Source organism: Zosterops lateralis, assembly GCF_965231275.1.
Source record: "Zosterops lateralis genome assembly, chromosome: 1".
Lineage (NCBI taxonomy): Eukaryota > Metazoa > Chordata > Aves > Passeriformes > Zosteropidae > Zosterops > Zosterops lateralis.
The window spans coordinates 45,128,686-45,151,128 of record NC_139762.1 but is presented as its reverse complement, the minus strand read 5'-3'; the positions used below and the strand labels follow the sequence as shown (position 1 = coordinate 45,151,128).

Here is a 22,443-nt window from a genome sequence, read left to right as displayed (position 1 = left end):
ATTAGGAAACTAGCTAAAGCCATGCAAAAAACCCACAATCAGATCCTGCAGGTAAGACCAGGTCCAGATCATCTTTCCTCTCACTTTCTAGCAAAAAAACCACCACTGTGCTTTCTTCTGACATAGTCTATCATATATATCAGCTTCCCATGCCTGTACACATTTAGAAATAAGCCAATAATTTGAGTGCCACACTGAAATGCATGAAAATGGGCTTTTACACAACATTTAGAAGTAAAAATCTTTCCAGACTTTTTAAGCACTTTGATTTGACAACTCTGCAGTCAGCAAGCTTTTCACAGCCATAAACATCCCCAACTAGTTGCAAAAGAGGATGCTCGTTTTCACTTGTGAAATTTCACTTGATGTGCTTCTGCCTTCCTACTTGCAAGCATTCCCTCGACTTCTTAGCACTTCTGTTGGCATACTAAATACCAAAAGAGAGGTTTTTAAAAAGAATGTTTGCATTTGCTTTTGCAAACGCTTGTTTTTAAGCAGTTTAACATCAAACTAAGTCTAAGCAATAACCACATGCATGTAAGGAGGAATAAAAAACAAGAGAAAAACAGAAACAAAAAAGAAAATGTTAAATCACAAATAGACCTTTAAAAATTCCCTTCTAGTAATCTAGCATGCAATTAATAGCACAAATACAAAAACAAGTACACAAGTCACCCTGTATTGATTTTCTATACTGACTTAATTTCTTGTATGAGGATCTTTATTTATAGGGACCTCTTTGACACAAAGTGATGCTATCTCAGCTGCAATTTCACCTTTGCAGACAGATTAGAGTTTAAAAGTTCAGTTTGGCCTGCTTCTTGAAAACTGAGTCTCTCTTCAATTTTTGTAGCTCTCTGTACTCCATTTACTATTTTCAGTGCTCTTCCTGAAGAGCAAAGAGTTGAAGTGTGACCTTTTTACTCACTTTAAATCTGACCTAGAAATACACAGCTGAAATTTAACAGACTTATCCTTAATCTGAGGACAGGCATGCTATGGCCCACTCATTCTGCAGAAAGATCAGCCCATGGATGTAAGAGTATAGCCAGGTCTGGTGCTTAGTTTTAGCAGTGGAATTTAGTTCTCTGCTTTGCGTTATCCTGGGCTAATCTTAGTGGCCATCTGTATGGGGGGTGGGATAAGGGCATTTCTCCACCCCACAGAGCTGATATGAGGTTGTCCTCAAAACTATGGCTCATTATGGATTGGAAGGAACCTTAGGCTAAGTAATTAAATACCTAGAAGTCTCCCAGCTTTCATTTCTATGCTTGGTGAGAAACCAGAGGGAATATTATGGCATCCTGCATAGCCAGGTTCCTGCTTCTTTTTTTCTGCCAGTAATGACAGACCCTCTTAGATTAGTATCATATCAAGTTTATCTTTTTATCAGATTTCACAGTCTGATTTTATGCAATATACCAGTTTATTCCCCACCACAACTGACAACATTAAACTGCACCCAAAAGACTTTTCATCCCGAAAGACACACTATCATTTACTGTTAGAAACAGTAATCAAACTTGTCAGGGCCAGATCACCAAGTCGAGTGAATTATGTACATTCAGTGTCATCAACATGAACAAAATAACTTCATTTTCCACCTAATCATCAAGAAAAAACTGCTGCATCTCACAGGCTGCTCGAATAGATGAATAAGCAGTAGCAAGTGTTTAGGTATTCTTTACTAAAGAATACTGAATACTTTCCTTTTAGGAACAAATTCAAAACAAAATTGAAACAATTCCCCATCAAAGCCAAAACCAAAAAAAATGCTTTTTGCGTGTTTAGACTGTGATCTTTGTTCATACAGTTTTCCTTTTGATGAGTTTTGAATATAATATTCTGTGACCATTGACCAGTGTTAGTAGTAATAGAGGCAAGAACAAACACACTTGATTATTAGATGGCTTCGTTGTTACTTCTGTACCTTAATGTCTGCTTTGGGACAGCTGACTTGTGAAGCTAACTCCTTCAGGATTTAGCTCATAAAGGATCAGTGACTTCTAGCATGATCTTGAGCACCAACAAGGGAAAAACCTGGGGTTGCTAGCTGCTATCTCATCTTTTTACTTCAGGCAGCACTGGGAAACACTGCAAGGCAGAACTTACCACTGGGGACAAGGGATCAAGAGGGCTGAAATTAGAAAAGACAGTTTGGCTGCTTTCAGTTCAAGTGGAAGTATTATGAACAAGTGTTCAGAATTATGTCACACGGGGCAAATGTCACTGCAGTTAGTAAGAACTTACTGTGCCAGCAAATGTCAGGACAAATTACACAGCAGGACAGGTGAGTTATATGTCACACTCACTTCCAAAACAAAAAGGCTTCCCCCCACTGCCAAGAAGCTGCTCCCATTTCTAAGCTGATTTAAATCAAACTGCTCTTATTCAAATCAAAACAGCATAGAGGGAATACTAGAGTGACACAATGTGCAATTCCAAGGATCCTTCCCCACTTGCATGGATGAAATGCTTTCATTCTCCACCACCTTAAAGCACCATCACCTCAAGGCTACAGAGTTGTATACGTAAATGGCTGCCTGCAGGTTCCTGAAGGCACTGCTTACCATGCTGATGAAACTGTCCCTTTGCTCCTGGGTCACACCATCTAATCTTTCTTGCTTCTTTGATCATATATTCTTTGCAGAAATATGCATTTGCAATTTATGTGGAACCCAATACGGTATGCAGAACAACTGAGGCCTCATCAAAGCCTGGGGACACTTAACACTACTAGAAAAGTGAATAATGGGAACATAAAATTAAGTGCACCAGAAAGGAGAAAGACAGGACTAAGTCATTGGCAAAATCTTTTTTTTTTTTTTTTTTAATTAAATTATAAGGATTTTTTTCACTGGACTGCAAACTCCTAGCAAAGTGAATTCATTTTGATTCAGCTATCCTTAGTTTAAAAATAAATGTTTCACTTCAAAATTACCAGTGCTTCAATATGGAGAAAAAACACATCCTTATGTTCAACAGAGGAAACAAACAAAAACCCTGCAACAAAACTAGAGCTACAAAGTATTTGGATGAGTCTAATAAAATGCTTGTTCAATTTTTAACTTTTCTAATCTAGGACATTTCAGAGGTTTTCAGGCTTTCATTTTCATGAAATTAATATTTCATCTTTATTTCATATTTCATTAATAAATTAAATGAAATTCACACAGCTTCTCATAATACTAAAATATCTGTGTTGGATATAAACCAGAAGGTTGTTTGTTCCTTCGGTTCCTAAGCTTTGTTTGGTGTTTCAATCATTTCTCAGCAAAAACTGGATAAACATGGCCAAAAGGCTATCAAGAACAATGCCCACAAATAAAACACAATTTAAAAGCTCAGAAATTCAAAGTCTGGCTTTGATTGAAGCCACTATTACCTCCAGTTATTTATTCCATCCAGCAGCTACAGGCTAACATCAAGAATCACCATACAACACATACTATATAAACTATACTATATATAATATACCAATATGAGAGCCACGACAGTAAATCATCTCAGGTGGTTTAAAGCACGGAGAGCACAGCACTGAAAGAGCAATGACATTTTAGGTGAAGACCAAGATTGTTCACAGAGGGAGCTGAGTTGCAAGCTCTCATTTCCACACAGCAACACTGCAGAAAGGACAGCCTTTGGCAATGAAAAGTAACAAAGCAACTGTGGGGCTCTAACAACATTTCTGCTGTGAAGCAGCACCAATAAATCCAGTTAACTAAGACACTGCAGAATACTCTGACCCTGTACATTTTTCTTAGCCACTACTACAAGTTCTTTTCAGACACTCAGATACTCAGTTTGTGTGCAACCCTGTCATCAACTGGTGTTCTGAATGGCTGGGCTTGAGCTATGTCTGTGTAAGCACAATTTGCCTCCAAGTATTCAGTCTCTATGCCCAGAACTGCTGCTGCAAGAATGCAAATCCTATTTGGAAGGATTACTTGCCACACAACAGCCAGAGGCCCTGTCCAAGGCTGGGCTCCCTGCTGTGCCAAGAAGCACAAACTCAGAAGCTCTGATCCAGAGAAGGATATGATTAAAGCAGGCAAGGTGGCACAGGAAATGGCATTGTCCCTTCCCACAGGCAGAACCAAATCTGTCATTCCCCACTGAATATGTCTTGTGTAAAGGTGTTCAAACAAGAAAGCACAGACCAGCAGCCATTTGTACTTGTGGGAGCTGGTAATAACTGGTGGCAATACAGACTCCACTGGGGCACTTGAGTGTGGACACCAGGGGTTACACAACCATCTGGTAGAAAAAATAAAACTCTCTAGAGAAGTGTCTGCTATCCTACATTTTTTTTATGATCCATGTACATTCCTTCCTAATAAGAGTTGCGGAAAATTACTGGAATGTACCAAGTACTCAAGAGTTTCAATGTGTTTCTCCTTTTAAGTTTTATTTGCTACTGCTTATCTTTGCATTTTCTGAATACTTTATACATGTCATTCCTGTTATTTAAGCATGCAAGGGAGCCCCCCCTATACCTACAGGATGCAGTGCCAGTCTGTTACATTCCCGACCTAAGGATCTCTTCAATTTATTTCTTCCACCAAAGAAGGAGACTGGTTATCTCACACTTGTGGAAATAGCATGCTGATAACACTGGTGGTCATATTTCCATACAGAATAGAAGCAATGGCACTGCACTGCACAGGATTGTTTCCTTATAATTTAACACTGGCTGGTGAAAACAGAGAAATTAAGCATCACACTGACTTGAGCTGAACCTCCTCTCTTCAGCCTCTCTGGCTTAAAGCAGAGGCCAGCTAAGCCCAGCTGCAGCTGCATATTTTTCCAACTGCTCAACTGCCTGATTTGAGCTCCTGAGTAACACAGAGCTGGTATGGTTTTGCATTTGCTTTGTAGCAAACTTGTGTTGATCTGAATTGTTGAAATAGGAAGAAGTCCCACATAGCCACTCCGCAGACATGCAGAACTACACCATCTCTAAAATGAGAAATTTTACTTTAAAACAAGTTCAGTTCATTATTTCTCAAGCGTTTCTAGCAGTTTCAAGTAGCTTTTTGAAAATCTGTGTTTTGTACCTTCACTGAAAACAACTCAGTCAAGGAAACATTCAGAGTAAGTGACAGTATATCTGGGCATCAGGCAAAAGACACCCAGCAAATTTATCAAGCTCTCCACCACCTTCAGCTTAGACCAGTAAGTAATTATTTTTACTGGTAAGGGAAAAAAAAAGGAAAATTAAGCAGGTTTTGTAAACACACTATGTAACAGTCGTGAAAGTGAAACACTAAAACTGTACAAAGAATGTGGCACAATTTGCATCTCCAGTCAGAAACATTTTCTGGCATCTAGTTTAGAGACTTTCTCTCCTGATTAGCTGCTACACTATATACAGGTTTCAAGTCTACTTCAATCTACAGCAATTATTAAGCACATAAAAAATGCCTTAGGTGAGCAGGAAGGTCTTCCATTAGCACATGCTAAAAATAGACAACCTGTAGAACTATGTGAACATATATTTCATATAATAAAACTTTGAATTTTACAGGCCTTGAGGATCCAAATTTATCATTGACTTTTGAAACTTGAGGCTTTTTTGGGTCTGTATATCGTCCATTTATGTTATTAATCACTGGCCACAGTTATTAGGAGTCAGCCACTAGGTTGAACAAGCTTTGGAGAACACCTCCACGATTATCTTGGGCAGTGCCACAAAAGAGAGCTTCACTCAACTGAAGAGACACAAACCAGCAGAGAAATCCATTTGTGCCTTACCTTGTAATGGGAAGAGCAGATGCCTTCAAACATATCTATATCCATACAGTCCATTGGTTCAGATCTTCCTGGTGATCAAAACTCTTCCAGCTTCTTGCTTTCTTACTTTTTATCTGCCAGCTGGTACAACCTGTAAATTTACAGAAGTGGGTGTGTTATCCCAAGATGTTTATTCATCTCATTTTATAAGGCATTCAATTTAAATACATATGGCTCTGTGCCATTTGACTCCTAGTGCTCTCCAGAGCTTTCAGTGTAATGGATTACAGACCAGATTGTTTCTGTAGGTTATTGATTTTTGGGAGTATGAGTAGAAGACTCTTTAGGATTTCTTTGTAGACTCAGACTTTCCAGACTGTCACATTCCATATGTGTATATCCTACAGATGTCACAACATGCTCCCAACTTTATGAAATTCAAACACTTAACAAAAAACATGGCACAACTTGCATCTCTGAATTGTCAATTTCCTTGTTAAATTACCTGTTAAAAGTTGATCCTTGTGGAAAGAGACTAAATTCAATTTATATACTAGTTTCAGAATAAGAATGCTACTAATCTGAGAAACTGGAGCTTGACAGAGTGGCCAAGATTTATATTCAGCAATCAAGGTAATAAAAAAGAAAAAACCTTCCTAAAAAGTGACTGTAGCCACTGTTCAGTGGTTTTCAGGATCAAAATGAATTAGACGGACAGTAGGAAAATTCAGTCAGAGATTCTGGTGCTGTTGTTGTTGGGTTTTATTTTTTAACTACTCAGGTAATCACAATGAGATTCCTCAAATGTATCCAGAGCTGCAGTGCCTTCCAGATATCTAAATTTGATCATCTGAATCAAAAGGACCTCAGAAAACCAAGCAACAGATCTCTCCTTATATAGCACCATTTTTCTCTATGAAAGTTATGAGGGAGTCACTTACATATGCTTGACTCCCCACTGCAGATTGCTCGGCATTACCTCTTTGTATACAAAGAGCATTACCTCTGTACCTGACACCCCTCTCCAATATCTTGATCCCTATATGCAGGATCCACAAGCAGAACATGTTTTCATGGTGGATCTTACAAAAACATATTGCAGTTTTCATGAAAGTTCAATTAAACAACGGAGTGTAATTATCTGTTTACTGGCAGACAGGCAGCCCGTGTTAGTTCAAGAGCTGCTTTGCTGAGCTGTATTCAACTGCTCAAACAACAGTTTCATTATGAGACTTCACCAAACATCCCTGGCTCCAGCACCATGGAACAAAAAATGGGATGCATATTTGCTGCTTTCCACATTTTGGCTCCTGCTGCTTAAAAGCTGTCCCTGCTCTCCACAGAAATTGTTTATGAGTATTTAAAAGGTTAGTATAGCTTTGTGTATATGTGGTTTGTACTATACACATCCCCTGTAGGGCTGCTCTCTCCCTCCCTTTTTTATTACGGAAAATTGAAAAATAACTCATTTCAGTCAGAATGCCTAAAAATCATAAGTGGAGACATAGGAACCATTTGTAGCCTTACATCCTGAAGTAAATTCTTACCATGAATGGTGGCACACAAAGCCACCCATCCCTGCATGTCACACACTGATAGCACATGTTACAACATCTGGTTTGATTGCTATTCAGATCTGAAACTCCTGATGGAGCTAGAAAAAGCCTTGATCCTGCAACATGTTTTAAGGGATCTGTGCCTCTGCCTTGATGCAGACAGATCTCAGATCTGAAAGGTCACACACAATTACTCCAGAACCCTTGATTTTGAATCTCCAAATAATAACAACATTACACAGGCTCTCCTTTTACTCCCAACAAGTTTCAGGAGTTGGTTTCTGTGAACTAAAAGATTTGTCCTTCAGAAGTACTGGATAAAATGACCTAATATGGGGAAAAAATACAAAACACACTCTCGTAAATTAAGCACCACAATGCAAACTGGTAGGGAAAAATACTGAAAATGCCACAGTATACAGGTTATCTGAACATTTGCAGGCTGTATTTGTATTCAACCCACGGTTTTGGACCTCTTTAATTAGAATAAATCCACGTTCTTCATGACAGTGGAGCATGCAGAGACTGGCACGGGGAAGCAGCTTGCATTGCAATTCCACTGTATATTACAATTGCTGCACCATGCTTTTGCTGGGATTTTGACATAATACTATGTTACTCTTTCAGAATACAAATCAAACATAATGTCAAATACCTTCAAATAAAGAAATCTGGTCTTAAGATATGAAACCCTCGTGCCACCTCAGACTTGTTGGATGGACCAGGGCCTGTATGGTCAGGAGAGGCAGACAGCAAGTCTTTGTGACCTCTGTTTCCCTGTAACACTAAGGAGTCCTAAAGCAGGCAGGGCTCAGAGAGAGGTGAGTGGCTGCTGTGGTTTGAATGGGTGGGCCAAAGAGGAGCTTCACCAAAACATGGACTAGGACCACTTGATTTGGCAGCAGGTTAAGAAAAGGGACATCTGGGACATAGGCCTTGGCATGTGCCTGGATGCAAGTAAAGAGAACTTCGATGGCACTGTTCTAACACCTTAGCACGGATGACATGGATCGTATCTCTGGTGACTTTGAAAAGGAAAACCATATTTTATGTTTCTTGGGTGACTTTCAATCCTCTGGAACAAGAAACAAAAGTACAAAGGGTGGACAGATACTGCTCCATTGACTTTGAGTGACCTATTAACAGTGGATGTGGATATGGACTAATAATAAGGACAAGCTGCCAGTATTTCTGAGCTAGGAAAGACTCCCAGTGTGCCTGATTTCCAAACACCAAGAAATTCTATGCTTCAGTGTACATGTATTATGAAACACCAGAATCAACATTATTGCACGACCTCCATTTTACAACCACTATAAAGGACACCTAAATGTAGTCCTGCACCATCTACTCTAGAGGACTACTACTGGATTAAAATATGAATGCCAGTGAGCCTTTAAGTGACTAGAGAAAGCTTCTCTGCCATTTCCTCTGTAGCTAACATATTGTTGTAGTGGTTTGTCATAAAACTCTTGTTGTTCCTTTTAGGCATCATGATGTTTTACTGAAAGGCCATTCCTGGAAAAGTCTGCCTTAGCAGACAGCTTAATAAGGCAAAGTGAGCAGCCCAGCCAAACCTTTTATTAAATCACACCAAAACTGACTGAATTTATGCCATTGCAAAGACTGTTGAATATTCCTGGCTTCCCTGGGAAGCTTATGTACCAACCTCAGAGAAAAAACTCACACATCCTTGTTGATTCATACTAATGTCATTGTTTACAACGACAGGATGCATTAAATCCTGCTTAAATTACCAGGCATAAAAGCACTTGTGGCTTGACATGTGGTCTTCCCTCAACAGCACTATAATGGGGCTGAGGCAAACCAGCCTGCTGCAACCAGATGCCTGCATTCCTCTGCACACTCCCACCCACCTCCCACATCTCCTACTCTTTTCTCTTTGCCATTTTCTCTTCTTCCCTCCTTTCTGTTTTGCCCTCCCTCTCCTTTTGTGCTAGCAGAGGTTGCAGGGCAACTGGCCATCGAAACGGATTTGCAGAGCAAGACCTGGGACTCTCAGTGGACAAGCTGACCACAGGCGAGGAGCATGCCCATGTGGCAAAGAAGGGACAGCCAAGCAGATGAAGCCAAGCTCTTCTCAGGGGCTCACTGAAAGAACAAGATGAAACTGGCACAACTGAAAACACAAGCAATTGCATTTAAACAGAAGAAAACTCACACTGTGAGGCTGGCCCAACACAGATACAGGTGACCCAGAGAGGCAGTGGAGCCTCCAATCCCAGAGACTGGAGACATTCAAAACCCAGCTGCACACAGTCCTGTGCAACCTGTTCTAGATGTTTTGAGCAAAGGGTTGGCTACACAACCTCCAGAGGTCCCTGCAGCCTCAGCAATTCTATAATCCTGTAAAAAGAGCTCTGTTCCCAAATTTTCCTTTTTTAAAAAAACAGGTTCACCATAGTATGTTACTGACCTGGTCAAATTAAAAACTTGATCCTGAGCAGTGGTACAATAATTTCATTTGAGGTCTCCACACTTCACATATGGAATGGATTGATGAAAAAATTACTTTGAAAATGTACCCAGATGTTAGAGATGCTTCTTACTCTAAGAATCATGCAGCTCCTTTTATGCTTTTCTTAGGAGAAAAGCTCCAGTGGTCACTGCTGCCTAGAGCAAGATCAGTACTCCTACTTTCAGCATTTAATGCATTACCCACTTGTAAAATTACATTTATGTCTTGCCCTTTATATCATGTTCCCAAATGGTGAGTGCCAAGGCAATTTTTAGCAAATCTTTCCCTCAGTCTCCCAGCACACTGGATAAAACCTGCTTTTCTGGTGTAGAAAGAATTAAGAGAAAGCATAGAGAATTCATTGCCATAATAAAGAACAAGTTGGACCCCTACCCAGCTCCAAACAGGTTTTCAAAGGAAAACTATCAAGCATGCCAGCTCATACGCTTATTTCAGGGAATGCTATCAGCAAACCAAAGGTCACAATGAGTGTTTTACCTATGGATTGCATATATCATCATCAGTGGCAAGGATTACTCAGTACCAAGCAGAGATGTATCATGTTCTTGCCCAAAGAGGTGGCTAAGTGTTCTGCATAATTCATTTCCTCCATCAGCCAGGAGCAAGAGATAGGTCATTCTTTCCTACACACATCACTCCTTATTTCAACTGCTACCACACTCATGTTACTAATAATCTATTGGTAACACCTCTAACTTCACCATTCTGAGTCCTAGTATCTTAAAGTCTGAAAAGCTTTATTTATAACAGACTACAAAGCAGATCCAAAGCTATAACTTGAGTTCACTCCTGATTCTTTTGAAGAATAACTCAGTCTTCAGTCAGACAAGAGAGTTAATCATGAGGCTTTCTCTTTGTGGATGTTAAGTTAAAAACTTAACAGAGATTTTCATACTTCCTGTTTTGTATGTTTACTGTGGCCAGCATCTGCCTCCAGAGGAGTCACTCGTAGTTACCCCACAGTAACTGTGTCTAGTGGTTTCCTTGAAATAATTCAGGGAATAACAAGATTTTTGGTTCACTTTAATTTTTACAGATTCTGAGTTTTAAATCTCTTCAGTATCATAGTCATAAAATTGCCCCCTATCACTCAGAGGAGATCTGCTGTAGACATCATATTGTCTTTAGTTGTGCTCCCCAACACAGCTGAGCTTTGGATGCAAAAACTTAGTACCTATTCATAAAAAAATCATATGTTGCTTATTAATCCGTTTAGTTGTTTAGTAAGCACAGCCAGGCATATCAGTTCATATTTTGCACAAGCAACGATGTCATGGAATAAGTCTGGGAAAGTTTTCTACACACATCCACTAATTCTGACAAGAATAAACTATTTGCAAACACATACACTAGAATTTATTACATTAATTGCCTCTATTTACCTGGAAACAGATTAATCCAATTTATAGCATGGCCAAAAGTTCTGGTCTGCCTATAATCCAATGAGCTAGACTGGAGCAGGAGTTGGTTGTTTTTTGTTGATACAACTGAGGTCTGTTGCATGGCCACCAAGCAATCAGGCTTAGCTGAACTCTTGCTTTGGGGAGCTGCAAGCTGTGAAGAAATGTAATCTGTGCTGATTCAGCTTATCTGCTAAGGCAACACTCAGCCATGGCAAGACCTCCAACAGAAGGCAGCACCAGAGCGGATGCTACAGCACAAGCACTTAGGAATATTGCCTCCTGTTGCCAGGAGAGGAAAGATTGCCCAGCATTTTCAAACTTCTAATGGCACTGACAACACATAAAATCTCTTTAATGTATGCACAATATTGCAGATATGTCAGCAGTATACTGACACATCCGTTTAATTAGCAGAAATAAAAGATTTTGTCAATATTAATGTGGAGTTTTGTTTTATTCTGCATTAGGCTTTGTGACTGCAGATCCTGGGTGCAATCACATAATCCCATCTCTACCATTGTAACACCTGTAATTGGCTTCTCTCTTTCTTTAATCTCTTCAGTGGAAAGACAAAAGTTCAAACTATTCCATACCTGGCATTAGTCTAGCGAACATCAGTTTACAAGGGCAGAACAAATTCCATCAGTTCTAACAGGATTAAAAGTGTTTCTGCAGTTTTCAATTCCTCAGAAGTAACACTTTTTTTTTTTTTTAAAGGACTATCTGGTCCACCACAATCAGAATAGCTGGTAAGAAATTTAGCATAATAATTTCACTGCATCTGCATGAAGTATTACTTTATGATTATGACTTACAGTAAGTCTGACATAAACTAGAGGGGAGTAGGTCACTCTGGGACAGCAGCATAGTAGGCAATGGCCAGTTGCTTGCATGTATAGTACTAGGTCTAGTTAAGTTTTTAAGTCACGAGAATATCTTCAGATTCAGGTAGTGTCACTGTTACCATACTGTTATCTAGTCCTACAAATGATCTGGTTGAAATCACTCTGCAAACATCAGAGTCAGAACTTAACATAGATTTGAACAGTTACATCTGCCTTCCAGAGGTAGTGCTGCAAAGCATTAGCAGAAAATGCTTAATTTTTTTTTTCTTCTTTAGAATTGCATTCCTTAATCTACCGATTTACACACTTTCCCCTCTCCCTCCATCTCACCCAAAAATAAAGGCCAGGTGTAAAATAACACCTTCATTTATCAAAAGCACATTCTCATTGCTGATTTACCTTCTCAGGCACTCAAAGGGTCATTTTTAAACATTAAATTGTCAATAGGATAAAGAGGAACTGATCCTCCTTGCTGTAATTAGTGGCTTTTTCCACAGCAGCCTCTCCATATAAAGGACTTTCTCCATAGACCTTGAACGCCTGACTTCTTTCTGCAGTTGAGAGAGGTGAATTTTCTCTGATACAGTATATATTTTGTGGTTCTGCTGCACAAGCATGGCCATTTATTCATAGCATAGTTCAATTTCCTTCCCAATTTTTCCCGTTTAAGTCTGTTCAATCCTTAATTACTTATCCATAGTTGTTTTACCTCTGTTACAACCATCTATGCAATCTATGCTTTAAAATATTTTGCTGAAAAAATAGCAGGAGGGCCCCTCCTACTATATGAGAGAAATATATGAAGGCTATCTCTAGTAAACTGCCTATCACTACTACAACAGGCTTTTTTCTTTGGTTACACTTTAAGATATCTTTAAAAAATGATGCTGTCTTACACGCAGTGCTCTACTTTAAATACATCATGCAAGACACAGCTCCCAGTTCATTATGCCATGGAGCAGTCTCGTGCTGTATATTACTAATACACACCTCTGGTCGTGACAAGCACCTGGTAGTTCCTCCTTGAAAACCAAAAAATTTTAAAAATCTTGCCTTCTACGCGAGATACGATGCTTTCCATGCAATGACAGATACTAATGTCACCTTCCCTCGCAGCTCCCACCCATTCGAAGAGAGTAATAACCCACACGCTATTTTCACTACGTGCCTACCCCTGAAACTGCTTATTCACACACACCCGAGCCCAGTAACGCTGCAGAAGGACACTTACAACGCGGTGCCCCTTAAACTATGGGCGCAAACCACCAGGCTGCTGCCACCACTTCACATCACCTCTCGTCAAAACAACAACAAGAGGAGGACAAACGGAGAAGCGAACGCGCCTCACAAGCGGAGCCCCATCCCTCTCGCATCCCTCTTTTCGGAGCTGGTGCCGCCGAACCGAGACCCTGAGCAGGAGCCGGCCGCCGCTCACCTGCCCTGCCCTGCGCTGCGGAGCGAGCGGCGCTGCTGCTGCTGCTGCTGCTGTCGGGCATCCACCGCCGGGCATCCGCCGCCGGGCATTCACTGTCGGGCATTCACTGCCCGGCATCCACCGCCGCCCGCCGCTGCTGCTGCCGCTGCTGCCGCCTCTGGCCCGGCGGCGGGCGGGGCTGGGCCGGCCCGGCCTCCCCGGGAAGGGTCCCTGGCTGCGGCAGGGCGGGGGAGCGGCCCCGCCGGGCGGCGAATGGAAATGAGCGGCTGCGGCAGCGCTGTCAGGGATGAGGGGCAGGGTCTTACCGGGGCGGGGAGGAGGGGGTGAGCCGTGACTGAGCCCAGAGGGGAAGCCTGGGATTTAGGGGGGCCGGGCTGGGGAGGTGTTGGCAGGAATACGGCGGCGTTACAGTGGAATTACAGGTGGCTGCCACAGCGATTCGCCCCTTCCGCTGCCAGCAGTGGCTCGTTTGACATTCTGGCGGTGTTTTACCACTCATTTACAGCGGGGCTCGTGTGCTGTCAGGGCAACTCTTACAGGTTTGAGCCTGGCTGGAAGAGACCTCAAGAGGAAATTTGCTACTAATGAGTTAGGATTTATCCCGTAGGCAAGGGGACGTTTTTAAGGACGTTGGTGTGGCTGCTCCAAGAGAAGCTGAGTGTTGTGGTTTGAAAGCAAAACGAATGAGAGGCTCCAAGTTAGAGATATAATTTAATAAGAAGAAAGGTAAAAAGGTAAAATAAAATAATAAAATAAAATAAAATAAAATAAATGCGATAACACAAAGGACCACTGACAGAGTCAGAATACAACCTGAGCAGGATGGTGGAAGCAGTCCAGGTGAGGTGCTCTTCCTGAAGCAGTGATCCTGTAGAAAGGTCTGGTGGCTCTGGTCCTCTGGGAATCCAGTGGGTCAGGGCTGCTTGTACTGTCCCAAATCCCAGATTCTCTCCAGGTGAGAATTCTTGGCTCCTCCCCCTGGGTGGAGCATCTCACAATGGGATGATGAGTTGTGAAGTGGGTCCTTGATGGCCCATTAAACAGAGGTAACTCCTGGAGGGAGTTATCTGTGAGTCATGGGCCAGGTGTTAATGGGCCATGAGCAGAAGACAGCCCAACACTAGAGCTCTGCTCCACTTGGTTTCAACAGTTTGTGAAGATAGTGATAGAATAAATACTTTGTGTACATCCTACACTGCAACCCAGGACACTGAGCCTCGGAAGGGCAGATCTAGAAACAGTGGAGCTCCCAGCCCAGGTCCGTCCCAGTTCAATGCCTTACCCAAAGCACTTCTGCTTCCTGAAAATTTTAAGCCTTGGTTCCTCTTCCCTCATTAGTCACAATCATTATTGGTTGGCACTTTTCTATATTAAATAGAGGGGGACACCCTACCTTTTTTGGTTACCTCTTTTTGTCTTAGGTTTGCTATTGATATGTAATTATTATCAGCTAATACAAACCTGATACATCTGTCTTCTGACATGCAGGCTATCTTATATTTTGTTTCTTATTACTTCAGTGGAAATGTTGAGTGTGTCAGGAATTAAGGACTTGAGAGTGCAAAGTGGTGCACAGAGCTGCTAATGCATAGAACAATCACAGAATGGTTTGGGTTGGAAAGGACCTTTAAAGGTCGTTTAGTCCAGCCCCCTTGCAATGAGCAGGGACAACTTCAAATAGATCAGATTGTTCAAGCTCTGTCCAACCTGACCTTGAATGTTACAAGGAATGGGGCGTCCAGCACCTCTCTGGGGAACCTGTGCCAGTGTTTTACCGCCCTCCAAACCTATCCTCTTCTAGATTAAAACCACTACCCCTTGTCCTATCACAACTGGCCCGATTAAAAACTTTGTTCTTATCCTTCTTATAAGCCCCCTTTTAGGAATGGAAAAGCCAAAACAAGATCTCCCCATCTGCCTGGTTGTTCAGCACTTCATTCAACAGGCTTTGCAATCTTTGCAGACTTCTTTCCAATTAAAGAAAGAGTTGCTGCTGGTGAAATATCACCAACATTGAAACTATGGATTATTCAGTGAGATTTTACTCTGTCAGTGCAAAACCAACCACTGCTGTGTTTTTCTGGCTTTCCCTTCTTATTTCTTCTTTTGCCCAGTATTTTCTTCAAGTTGTTGCCTGAATGGCTGAGTTGATGTCATACACCAACAACTAACAACATCTCCAGTCAGTTATGTTTTCAATCACAGTACAAATAGTAAATAATTAGGCTAAATATGCTAATGAAGTTGTAATAACACAGTAATCTATTACTGACTAGGGAGTGTAAGATTTTCACCTTCCTATATGATGAGCAAATAGATATGAGGACAATTTCCAAGGCTGGCAGCCTCAATTATCTCTGCTAGTCTGTGGATACTCTGGTTCATAGTCAAAGAGAGAAGGAACATCAGTCTGCCTAATCTCCTTGCTGCCTTATACAGAATAAAGTAACAGCCTGAAGTTAAATAGACCCCTTTGCTCCATCCACACAGAGGGCATTTGTTTGGCAGAATGTCCATCAACTCTGCTAAACTTTATTTTTTTTCTGTAAAAGCTTTTTCTTCCATAGTTGCTTTATACAGTTCAGGAGGAAATTTCAGCTGCTAAGAAAACATTATCCCAGGGTTCACACAAACCACCTTTGGAAACAATGTTTCCGAGAAATCGCTTGTCTGCCTACCTTTAGGCATGAGGTTAATCATTTAAGGCCGTCTATATAACTAACCAGCAGTTGATATTTACAGGTTAAAAGACATTTTCTGAAGAAGACTGAAGTTCAGCCACTTCAGAGATCTACACTTTGAAGAGAGCTATGACTTGTCTCTGGCCAAAAGCCAGCAAGCTTGGTTCCTTTGAGGCACTGTAATTCATAAGTAATTATAAAGGACAAACGAAAAAGATTGGAGTTTCTTTCTCACTGGATCAAAATTATTTTTGATGTTATAACTATCGTTATAAGAAATTTTCAAAATCCTCATGGGACTTGTAAAAACACATGACATTATTCATCTTCTACCTAATGAAAATGAAAATAATAATAAAAAAAAGGAATGTCAAAGCAATATGAATGTAAATTTTTAGTGCATAGAGAATCCAAACTGAACTGGTTTAGATATAAAGTAAAATTTATCTTTGCAAAATGAATGGAAGTTGTAAAATGGGATGAACAAGGCTATATACAAGAATTCTTTGTCCTTGAAGGATTCCTTAGCACTCAAGAGAACTGAAGCTTGATAGATCCTCATCAGCTTCAAAGGATCAGGATGAGATGCACAAGCAACACTGAGCTGTCAGCTCTCAGAGCTACAGCCACAAGGAGCCCCAGATGAGTCCTCTGACTGTATCCATTTCTTCTCTCTGTAGGCCAGTCTCATGGTGGGTAAACAGCACCCAGCAGGAGCTGAGAGATTTGCAGTTTTTAAAACTGAATCAGTCTGTAACGGAAAGGAAAAACTATACACAACTTATTACACGGTATTTTTCCACCCCCTTCTTATTCTGGAAGGACTATAATTATTCCCTGTTGCAGAAGCTGTACAGTAGTAATCCCTCTCCTCCTACATGCTTCATTTACAACTTGAGAGCTAACAGCATAATAAATTTTTAATAAATTATACTAAAATATTGTGGCACTGCTCTAAAAATAAAACCTGGAGATGAGTTGTTAAGAATATGTTCCTTAGATGCATAAAACTATCCCTGATATATTTTTACAAAAAATGTCTTGGCTTATAAACATCTGTGATCATAAATACTTCTCAAAAAAGCACTGGCAGAGAATCTGTAGTATTTGAGTCACTTTTTTAAGGGAGAAAGCTTTTTCCTTTTCACTATTAATCTCTTTTCCTTTCATCTCAAATTTAATTCATCTCTAGGTCTTTACAAAGTCATGAAATTATTCATGTGCTATGAACGAGGAGTTAGAATGAAAGAAGGAAGGACCTCACAAAGATTTGATAAAAGGAATAATAAAAATACTGGGAAGAATAAGGAAAATATTGGAGTTTCATTCATTCAGGACCACAACATTGGCCTGAGCCATTTTATCAAGTTTTAAAAATAATGTTTCCAATTTTGCATCCCCTGGATTAATTTTGATTGTGAATTCAGATAACAGCAGGCAGTGGAGTGTTCTTTTACTACTGCAATTTTGTATTTATGCTTACACTTAACATTGGGTCCCTGAATCCATGGTAAAATATTTAATTTAATAGTCTGATTTTCAGGCATCCTAAAGGTTCACCTGCTGTAGAAGTGCCATACCTAGCAGCTCTAGACTGAGCGCTAATTAAATGTTTATACATGGTCCTGGAAATCCAACATTAAGCCTACAGACTTCACAAACCTTAAATTTCATATCTGGGGTTTTCTATCCTCTTTTGTTTCTCAGAAGCATGTCATAAGCTCCCCAGAATTTGTAAAGAGAAAGGGAAGCACTGAAGAAGGAAAAGATGATCAGCTATGAATCCCAAAGTCATTTACTCATAAGACATGCTCATATATTGAATGGTTTTAGGAAAGTGCTCACAGACTTTGTTTTGATGCATATTGGTTAAGATGAGCTCTCAAAAAGGCAGCTGTTAATAGGGGTAAGTTGTTCTTGTGCTGGTTGCATGAACAGAACAGAAGTCTCTAAGCAGTTAATTTTAAAAAATGGAAAAGAAGCAATGTATTAAAAATACAAAATCTTCAACCAACCAACCAAAAAACCAACCAAAAAACCAACCAAAAGACCAACCAACCAACCAACCAACCAACCAACCAACCAACCCTCTACTAATGCTTTAAAAGTTCTCATAGAGGGAAGGAAAAACCTTAGGGTTTATAGAAGAATTCGAAAGACTTTGAGAGTACTTTTCATTGGGTAAGACTGAGGCTGTTCAGGGTTTTCACAGAAGAGCATGGAGTATACCACTGAAAAGAGTAAACTAAAATACAACATTTTCAAAGCTTGCCACAATTATTTTAGACCTGTATCTAGATATTACATATCAGTCTTTGGAATGGGGATGCTTCTCTTATAAATGTGCTGAATAGACCATTCAAAACCAGATGTGTTGAGGATGTTTGTATACCTCACTCATACCTTAATGAAACACAGTTTTTAGGAAGATCACTGGTAGCAGAAAGTAAATGTAGGGTTTTTAGGATTTCTTTTTGGTTCAGCACAAAAACAGTAATTCACACAGAGAAAAGCAATTTTAAAGACATGTCAACAAAGAAAACTGGTTTAAAATAGCCCTCACCCATAAAAATTGCTTGAGCAATCACTACTGGTAGGAGCTATGTTCCTGAAGGGTCACCACATCACACCAGAACAGTGGAGGCTTAAGTTCCATTTTACCAGGTGTCTATCAGAGTCAGTATTAACAACAGTGGCACAGCAGGGAAGAAGCTGAGGCAATCTGGACAGCAAGTGACCAGTAAGACCTCCCCCCACAGCACACCTAAGTCTCTTCAAGAAGCCACATATCTTCACATGTCTCATAAATTCCAGGGATTTGTTGTTGCTGACTTTCCCTTCATTTTAGGTGTTTCCCTAGTTTACGTCTATATGGTCAACAGAAATGTTCCACCACCAGCTTTAGGCTGAGGTTATAATATGTGCTTTCCAGCAAAGAACTCCAGGTGATGTACATCTCGTGGAAAATTAGCGTGGAAATTAAATTAGTCTCCTTATACCCAGCTCTTAGAAAAAGAAAAATTTAATGGTGCAAGTAAAAGGCTAAATAAAACTAAAAGCAACTTCAGGAAAAGATGAAAGAATACGAAAATTAGAAAAAAAACCCTAAGATTATTTTCCTATCTGTTGCGAAATGCTCTTAACTAAGTACTTAATCCTGAGTTGGGTTTTAATAAACTGGCATTAGGGGCATTGCTATTGTGTCAGCATTGTGATAAAAAAATTCAGGTGGCCTTTCCAGACATCATCACCAAAAAAAAACCACCTGAAAGACAGGCCTTGCTATTTTCTTAATAAACAACAGATAAGATACAAATTTCCCATGTATTTAGAAGCTCCCTCCTGTTCAGAAACTAAATTCATTGCTTCATTATAATTAGGACCTTTACGGATTTCTTTATAATTGCTAATTACTTTTTAATCTCCCTGGCAATAAATAGATTTTCTAAACTTAATTGATTTCACTCACAAAGACTAGCAGATTACCCAAGATTGTGCTCACCATCTGTCATGTAAACACAGGTAAAGTAAAATTTTCCTTGCTTTTTCTTCCTAAATTTTTCCTTTGGAGTTGTGTCCACATTTATAGTATCACCAGCACTTTTTGATTGGATGCATTTATTTGTAAAATAACTTTTGAGAAAAAGAAATTATATATACAGTGAGAACTTTCAATAAGTTGCAAAAGGTTATATTCAGCTAAAAGTTCCCCTGAAAAGATAATGCAGTTCTTATTCCTAAATGGAAAAATCTCTAAAACTACAATCACATTCCAATTAGTAAGGTGTTGGATTAATTCATTATTATAGTTCTCCAAATTAAGAAGACTAAAATAAGATGAGCTATTTGTCTTCTTCTGACATTCTTCTGTGCATTTTAGGGAGAGAAGGCATAGATAAGGAATAGAAAATTCATGTTTCCAACCTCAAGGGTTGGGACACTTTGTGCTGAAAATTAATTGTCACATAACTTACAAGTCCAGGAAATGAGACTTCAGAAACAGATGTCTGATTAAAATTGTTTGCACTGTCCCTGATCCAATTAGAAAACTATCCCTCTGCCATCATGGCATTATTATTTCTGAGTTTTATGAAAATATAACCATTTAGAGCCTACTGGATCTCTTCTTTATAGCTGGATGTGCATTACCAAAACGGTGTTATAAGTCTTTCTCGGGGGCTATTAATTCAGCCATGTAAACATTAGCTTTTTGTAGAGATGTTTAAGTGCATTTGGTCACAAAACACATGGCTGGATTTTGATTCAGTAGTGCATTACTTGTCTGGTGGTGTGACTCCTGGAAGTGCCCCAGTCAGTGCAGCTTTCCAGAAGGGTTCCACAACAGCTTCCATGTCCTGACAACAGTATTTTTTATCCTTTTTTCAAGAAAAAGAAGGTACTTTGTCTAAATATGACTTCCAATTAAAGTGTGAAAGCATTTCAGCCAAATAGAAGATATAGCCAAGGTATCTGCCTTTTGTTTATTATTAAAATAAATGTGGACTATTGACAAAACAAATAAAATATGGCTGTTTTCAGTGGGGAAAATAAAAAAAAAGAGAAAAGAGTAAAAATATGTATTACACGGAAACCTGGAAGGTGAATTCTGTTCTAGTATATTGATTTCTTTTGATTATTTTTATTCAGAGTGTGATATTTTTGTTTACTCCACAGACAGGAAAAATAAAATAATTTTCAGAGTGCACTCTCCTTTCTTTTATTATATTCCAGGGGAAAAAAACCTCTTTGTTTTCCACCCACCTTGCCATCCTCCTCTTGCCTACAATTTCTATCATTTGTTACTTTCATCCCTACTTGCAAAAGGTTCTCAGGCATTTTCACAAGGCCAACCTCTGCCCATCAATTTCCTGTGGGTGTTTCACCCTTCCAAAATTGGAAAGACCAGTCGTACCTTTGCGATACAAAGCTCCAAGCTCTAAATTTGTCACATCAGTTCTGATGATATTCTTTGGATATTTATCTCATAATGTGTATGAATTAGCTATATTAATCAACTTTGACATTAATTGTCAGACACAGCACTACCATCAGAGAGATGAGTCTTAAAGAGTGCCATTCCCTGGTTTCCTGTTGGGGAGAGTGCTGGGCTCAGGTGATGCACTGTCAGGACATTCCTCATAATAACCCTCCCACTGTCAACCAGATGCAGCCACAGACTGACAGGTCTGCAGATATCTGTCTGTAAGCCGGTCTTTTGTCTACTGGCAAGCTCAATCACCTCTGAACACCCAATAAAGCAAGCACCATCCACTTTGTCTAGATTTTAAAGCAATTTAAAGTTACTCAGTGCAGGTAGGACAATTGCTGATATTTGCATGAATCATGTAGGGATTTCCCTGGAAAGGATGGGTCAGCAAATGTTTTGCCTTCTTACTTATGTTCAGTAAAAATGAGGGTGCCAAATGTGGGTGAATTTGTTCATAACGTGTCACAGTTCAAGGTGTTTGGCCGACCATTGATCACACTCTGAAATGAACAGTATCCAATGCATTGGTATGCCAACAGACCAATCCTTGGAAAGAAAATAGGTGTATTCAGGCTGTGAAATTTGTAGTAATTCACCCAGCCCTGTGGTAGCAGTGTAAGGAATCAGGCTAGTAGCTGCTGAGCTTGAACTGATAGTAGCAGAGCTTCTTTCACCTGAAACAACCAACCCAAGGGGATTTGGGAATCCCTCACTTAGGCATGTCATGCCATGCCTTGAATTCACAGAATAGACAGCAAACTATGTCTGAGTGCGAACATGCATATATATGCAGTAGTAAACAAATGTTGTGATTTGCAGCTCAGTTCCAATGCAGCATCCATGTCCTCTTTCATCAGTGTTCCCAAATAAACTATTTTATCAGCATTAGCTTTTCAGCTCAAAAGCAAAGGAGTTTTCTTAAGCCATTGAAGAGTTTACATTTCTTCCATCTGTCCTATAACTTCCTCATTGTACATGGAAAATGGAGGTTTCCAATCTCTGTGTGTGGTTCTGTTTGCTTAATGCAAACTTGCTATTAACCCTCTAGCAACTCACAGTCCAACACACATCAACCAAGATGATCCTAATGGTTTTACTGGCCCGTGGCCATATTCTGAGACTTGGAAGTTAATAATTTTGCTATAATTTTAATAATTGAATAAGGAGTTCAGAAATGTTAAAGTTTTTGGTTAAGAACTGCAGACACAGGAACAAAAAATACAATGTTCCCTACATACCCCTTTTTCTCTTGAAGACAAAATGGAAATATTTCCTTCATTCTTCTCTCTTCCTATGCAAGTAT

General features: G+C 39.9%; 1 protein-coding gene across 4 annotated transcripts in view; it reads right to left on the bottom strand.

Annotated features, from left to right (window-relative positions):
- TMEM108 (transmembrane protein 108) overlaps positions 1–22,443 on the bottom strand; it is a 184,113-nt gene that overhangs the window by 149,999 nt on the left and 11,671 nt on the right. For 3 of the 4 annotated variants that reach the window (XM_083868445.1, XM_083868448.1, XM_083868449.1), the window contains exons 1-2: positions 13,473–13,565; positions 5,755–5,884 (exon numbers count right to left, since the gene is read on the bottom strand). The gene's annotated coding sequence lies outside the window, so the exon portion shown is untranslated. Of the gene's footprint in view, positions 1–5,754; positions 5,885–13,472; positions 13,566–22,443 lie in introns of those variants that run through there. The other variant, XM_083868446.1, reaches the window with a different exon arrangement.